The sequence below is a fragment of the Chenopodium quinoa genome, unplaced genomic scaffold (assembly GCF_001683475.1).
Source record: "Chenopodium quinoa cultivar QQ74 unplaced genomic scaffold, ASM168347v1, whole genome shotgun sequence".
Taxonomy (NCBI): domain Eukaryota; kingdom Viridiplantae; phylum Streptophyta; class Magnoliopsida; order Caryophyllales; family Amaranthaceae; genus Chenopodium; species Chenopodium quinoa.
This window is the reverse complement of record NW_018743362.1, coordinates 8,083-15,000: the sequence shown is the minus strand read 5'-3', so window position 1 is coordinate 15,000 and position 6,918 is coordinate 8,083. Positions and strand designations below refer to the sequence as shown.

At 41.4% G+C, this 6,918-nt stretch overlaps 1 pseudogene; it reads right to left on the bottom strand.

The window, feature by feature from the left end:
* Window positions 1-128: 128 nt before the first annotated feature.
* LOC110738029 lies at window positions 129-5,773 on the bottom strand (annotated as a pseudogene).
* Window positions 5,774-6,918: the final 1,145 nt, after the last annotated feature.

The following is a 6,918-nucleotide window of genomic DNA, read 5'->3' as shown; positions in this document are numbered from 1 at the left end:
CAATTCTTTTCTTTGTGAAATTAAAGGAGAGCAGCCAGCTGCAAGGAGTATTGAATCAATCAGGTACTGTCTACTGTCTTTAGCTTCACTGTCTTTAACTACACTATCTCCGGCCGGCCGGCAGGATTGAATTAATCAGGTAGTTTTTCTATCTCTTTGCATTACTTCTTCTCCTAGTCTTATTCCAACCTGAGAGTTTCACGGATGCTAGACGATATCCTTGGGGACATCGCCTAGTAGTAAGGCGGGATATCCACCCGGACATCCCTTACCGAAGGAAGCAACTGGAAAGAAAGAAGCTGTTAGCTAGATGGAGTAGTCTTACTTAGCAGCACAGTCTTTAACAGCTTATGCCTAAGGCTCAAAGGCTTTAGCAGCAAGCTGTTTAGTAGCTGGAGTATGCTTACTAGCTTTAGCAACGGGTTTAAGACAGATATGGCTTATTTAACAGCTGGTCTTACTAGCTTTACTGCTTAGTCTAATAGCTTATGCTTCTAACTACACTATCTCCGGACAGGCTAAGCTCCTTCTGGCCAGACAGTATGGTTTTATTAAACTAGCGTGGGTTAACGAAGTGTACTCTTAAGCTACGTATCTGGTTTCTTAGAATCTGTCTTAGTTACATCGCTTTCTTCTTTATCTAATTGAGTGCTTTCTTCAGTAAGAGTAGTCTCTATATTAATACCCAAATATTCAATCTTTTTTATCTCTTCTACTATCACACCATCCATTCTCTTTTCACTCTCTCTTTCCTTCTGAGACAACTTCTCATTAAGAAGAGTATTCGTTGTCTGCAGTTTCATTAGCTTTTTAAAAAGTGATTTGGCTACCCCACACATATCATTGACTTCAATGGGTAAAGTCTCTCCATCAGGTTGAGTAATCCTCTTACTGTTCAGTTTAATCCCCAAACTGTAATCATATTCTTTAACACCGACAGTCTGGTTGTCCCAATCAATCCCGAATTCATTTTTGATTTGGACTTTCATCCTACGAGAAGGGTTAGCGAGCTGTTCTCTGAACCAAGAAATATCCACCAGGTGTTTTGCTGGTCCTTTGAACTTAATTACATTTGTGTCTTCTTCGGAAATATAGCCATATGCTTTTGGCGCCAAAAAGTATCCTTCTTTGATTTTATCTTCTAATTTAAACAACCCTAAGACTTTGGAAGATATTAAGCCCTCTGGAAGAGGATTGGCAAGAACGATAGAGTCTGTGTCTGTGTAGTAGCAGTCATCCCTTGATATAAATGGGTGCATGTAGATCCTAGCGCATGCAGTGATTGCGGCGGAAAGTTGAACTGCGGAGTTCTTAGGCTGAGCCCAATGAATGTTATCATCAGCCGTAACAGTATGATAGGATACCATGTATAGGTTTTCTATAATCGGATGAAAACCAATGAAGGAATCTTGTTTCATCAAAAAGTGATAGCGCTCGCTATCGCATAACTCCGTTTTAGTGCTATTTGGGTTGATACCAAATCTTCCATAGAGCGAATTCATAAGGATTTTATAAACAAATGACAAAGCTTCATTTCCATCTTTCTTTGCCTGTAATCGACTATCGAAGTGAGAATTCACATATTCTATGAAAGGCTTTCCTTCTTCTCGAAGAGGTACCCACTGACTGGAATCACAGTGTAGCCTATGTCTCTTGCATACTTTAACTCCTCGCTATAGTATACACCAACAAAATCACCCGTGGGAAGAGAAGTGTACCATCTTTTCCCCGAACGGGGAGAAAAGGTTTTTTTGACTGAAGAAGGGCATGACACAAAAGCCTCTATAAATCCAAATAGGCTATCTATGTCCTTATCAACCAGATTACCATCCCAGACTGGCTTACCTCCTGGCATGGGACATTTTTTCATAATGAACGGATAGAGTGAGTTCACATCATAGTAGAATAGGTTTCTACCCAATTTCTTGTAAGCGTCTGTAATGACCTCCATAGTATCCACGACGAATGAAGTATCTTCATTCCGATTAGGGATGTGGATGGGGAATGATTGATCATCGTAAAACTGCTTGCGAAAGATTTTCAGAGCCATAGCTGAACAAGTGAGCACGCTCACAATGTCCACCTTGTAGTGTGTCCAATACAACCTTTGGGCATTTTTGCATTACACCCCAAGAAGACGTATGTCTTGCTCCATATACATTAAACACGCTAGCTCTCATCTTACCCAAATTTTCGACTGTCACTTTTTTTTATGATCAAAAGAACCCTTACTACCAAGACCAGGGCATAGACTCTTAGCAAGGCTATCTAGCTTTCCTGGAAGGAGATGCAGAGAGTCACGAAAGCTAAAGATTCTTTTATTACCCGCGTATACTGCTAATTCATAAATTCTATTATTCCTCATAAGAGGTTTTAGCCTAAAATTGGAATGATGTAACGCTAGGTGCTTCAGGATAAAAATCCCATCGAATCGTGAGAAGTTGTGGAAGTACACGGTTTTGTATTGCTGGGTTTTGTTTAATAATTGAAATAATCCTATGTATAAAGTCGCTAAGTAACTTAGAGCTCCTTGCTTGAAAGCTTTTGAAAGACTTCTGAAGTGTAATCCTCGCTGAAGTATGAATCGATTCGACTATTGTTTTTTGATGTTATCACCAGGATGAACCATCATAACACCGGCAGCATACGGTTGGTGAATTTCATCAAGTAAAAGAGTCTCAGTGTCGGCAACCAAGAACGGGTTTAACTCCTTAGAATTGCATTTAACAGGAGTTATACTGCTGTAATATGTTTTCTTACGATTTCTTATCTTTTAGGTGTAATCGTTGGCAAAGAACCGACCTCTACTTGATTACGAAGGGCCTCCTCCAGTTGTTTAGTTCTGTCATCAGAAGAAACGGATAGAATTTCTATCTTTTTAACCCGCCTCCGTGTAGAAGCGAATCCCGACTCTAGGCACTAGTTCCCCCACGTATGACTCACCTTTATATAAAATACGACTATAAATATGACCTAAAACCTCACCCTTTGGTAAAGGTGTCCCATCACCCAAAGTCAATGGTATAGCCTTTCCTTCTACAAATGATAATAAATCCTCCTTGCTCTCTCTCCTACGCTCTTCCATAGCTCCCTTGCTTCCTGGAACTACAGGAAGATATAACTAGGAAGAGAAGACGATAAGACAATAGATGAAAGGTCTGCGTCTGCTCTAGTTCCTAGGTAAGAATACCACTATTATCTGTTAGATCTAGCCTTCTCTTTCCTTAAGCTTAACATAAGCGATTACATACCAAAAGCTTCGCTTAAGCGACTACGTTCCTTAAGGTTAAGCTACTACATATCCCCGGAAAAGACAAAGAAAAGGGTCTCCAAATGCTGACAATACCACTGCTACAACCACTGCTGCTCCTTCGTTGAACGAAACTGCTACGGTGAATGCCGCTGTTCCAGCCGTGAAACATGAAGACCGCTACTATTATCACTCCTCAGGGATAGAACTATTGCAGAAGAGACTTGATCAAATCGAGGGTGAGTTTGCTGAGTTCGAACGCCAAGTGTGCTGGCGCGAAGAGCGGGGCATGCCAACAGAGCCAGTCATAGAACGGATCCTGGATCTCGAGAAGGAACAAGAACAGCTCATCCAGCAAGTGAGAAGAGAGGAAGAGCGCTTGAGAAGGGAGGAGTTGCTAAACGAAGATGCTTCCTCCATATTGTTATGGTACCATAACACCCAATTGTTTTCTTTAAGCTTATGACCGTCTATAAATGAATCCTTCTTCAAAAATATGTTCTATTTATTGTCATCGCAGATCAAGGTTATCGTGCTTTTAGGGTTAATTCCAAACCTTCCGTACAGCGAATTCAAAAGGTTCTTAGGCAAGGGCGTCATTTCCTTCCTTCTTAGCCTTTAATCTTCTATTATATATAAAGAGTGCTAACATAGTCCTTGAACGGGCTTTCCTTCTTCTGGAAGAGGTAGCCTGAGAGCGGATCACAGTGTAGCCTATGTCTCTTGCATACTTTAACTCCTCACTATAGTAGACACCAATAAAAGACCCCCCTTTTTTTTCCCGAAAGGGAAGGAAGGGTCTCTTTATAGTCTCGGGGCATTCCACATATGCCTCAATAAAGCCAAGAGGCTATCTAAGTCCTTATCACCCAGATTTCCATGCCACTCAGGCTCACCTCCAGGCATCGGAAAAATCATGCATTACATAAGGAGCAAGAAAACGGCTTTAGTGACTAACTAAAACGGCTTTCGCGTCACCCGGTGCTTGTTGGGAGTTAACGTCGTAGTACTTCATACGAAAGATGGTTAGAGCCACTGAAGAAAGAGTTACCTTGCATTCTATGTCGATCTTGTAGTTCTTCCAATATAACTCTTGGGCTTTTTGCACTACCTCACCAAAAATGTCATTTTTCATATATTCGATATACTCTTTTTTCTTAATAAGAAAATTTTCAAGGCTTACCTCGTCATAGGCGATAGAGCCTTTCCCGCCAATTCCCTTGCATAGATTCTTAGCTAGGACATGCAGCTTGCCAGGGAGTAGATGCAAGGAGTCTCTCCTGCGGAATAAGAGTCTATTACCTGTATAGACGGCTATCTCGTAGATTTTTTCCTCACCAGAGGTTTTAGCCTAAAATTGGAATGATGTAACGCTAGGTGCTTCACCAAGAAAATTCCATCGAATCGTGAGAAGTTATGGAAGTATACAGTTTGAATCGAAGGATTCTGCTTAATAATTGAAATTAACCTATAGACAAAGTGCGTAAGTAACTTATCCTTTCTTCAAAGCTTTTGAAGACTTTAGAAGTGTAATCCTCGCTGTAGTAGGTATAAATTCGACCTTTATCGATCACCACACCGGACGAACCAGCAAGACACCTGCAGCATAAGGAAAATGAACTTTGGTCACATCCTCCTCACCGGTCTCGGGATCGGGAGTGGACTTGACATCTATTAGTATAGTCTCGGTATCGGCAACCAGGAAGGGTTTCAGCCTAGTTGAACCAGATTTCAGTGCTGTGATATGGGTTGGATAATTACGCTTTCCGATATCGGAGAACTTTTGCCTTTCTTGGCTTGATATCCGTTAATATCGAACCTTTAAGAATTCGATAAGGATCTTTTCCCTAACCTCGGCAGAGAGGTTACTGCGCCTCCTTTAATTAGTCTCCAAAAAGACTCGGATTGTGACTCCAATAACCAAATATCCTTCGTATTTTTCGATCAAATCGATTATTCGTTCATTTAAAAGAGCATATATCTCACTCTTTGGAATTCACTTTCCATCTTCATAAGTTAAGTCAAGGCGATAGCACGACCAGCCGCAAAGGTGGTAGGTGTCCCGCCGGAGGTAAACATTGTAAATAAAACATTGAACTTAGCGTAATTCGAACCCGATAAGTAAGGGTAAGCACCCCGGAGTAAGAGATCCATGATAGCCAGACTGAGTTGATCAAAATCGCTAAAAGCGAAGTATGGCTCTTTGAAGTATGAGAGGCTATGATTAGCCCTGGATGGGGGTGTTGGCATTTAGATCGGTCAACCCGGGAAATCATATGATTCAATAAGACGGAAGCTTCTTTTTGTCTGCTTTCCGCCGTTGTTGAATAAGCTCTGTTGATAAAATATCTCATTAATGGTGTAAACAATACTTTCCAGTGAGCTTTCTCTCAAAGCTCTCCCACCTTTCTTGATGGGCATTCCAACAAAGATTCTCGCCGCATACAGAATGACAATAGCCATAGTAGTGCTGTTTAAAACGCGAGACGTTAGCATTCCAGACTTTAAGTCTTCGTTTGTCATTTCTAATGTCCTCCGGTACCTCCAGACTAAAGAACTTGTCTAGCCTTTGGCTAGAGATTACACTCTGACAGACATCCTTTTCTGTCAAAGAATTATCCTCACCCGCACTTTCTCTATAGGGATTGAAATAAGATTCATCCAAATCATATTTCTGTATCTTTTCTCCTGACCGGGTCAAATATGTGAAAACCTTCTCAGTAGAATAGTAAACTCCTCATCTAAGTCAATAGAAGGGGCAGATGCTTTCTCTCTTCACGAGTCGTCTGGCTCTAGACTGACCCACCTTTTCCTACCCCCGAGCCGGCTACTGCTTTATCAAATCATTCCTTTTCGCGCACTACTTCACTTAACGGGCTATGCTACCTTGTGATTCTAGGAAGTCGGGGATTCCCTTTGCTATTTATTCTTCCTGTTCTTCGGGTCTCATCTGAACGGCTCGATGCCTATTTAGTTACTTTCTTTGTTTGGATTCCAGAATAGAACTACAGATCTTATCTTGGCCCCCTCCATTCGACCTTGTAAAAGGTCTCAATGGGGCCCTGCTCACAGCTCTCCATCTTATGCATCAAAAGGTTCAAGTAATCCATATTCTTCTTCCCCCCCCCCTTGAAAGAACATCGGTAAGTTTGCATTAGTTCAGCCGGAGTAAAGGAACCAAGTACGAATGCTTTCAGTAGTTCTCCTAGGTTAGAAGGGAAGGTGTTCGGGATAAGAGAAGCAGGAAGGTGCTAGAGAAAAGACCTCGAGAACGCCTACTTACTTGAGATCCAAGTCCTATTATTACCAGATCTTTCTTCTATTAAGGCAATGTAATTGAATATCACGTTTAGAGAATCTGATGAGGAATGGCCAATAGATGTATCTGAAGACGCAGTCTAAGGCTGACAAAAGCCCTTACTTTTTTTTTAAGTAAGCAAGTAGTAACTACCTTAGGATCAAATGCTCTTTTTCTTTCTTTTGTCTTGGATTGCCATTGTATATATACTCGAAAATGCGAGCTTTCTATCTCACTTCTTTGCTAGCTTGCAACTGCTCTTCTTACTAGCACTGAAACTCACTCGGCTGTCTAGCGCCTTGCCTCGATTCAAGCCTCGTTCTTCCTTCTCGGGCCTGAGATTCTAAAGGAAAGGAGTTTCCGGTACCAG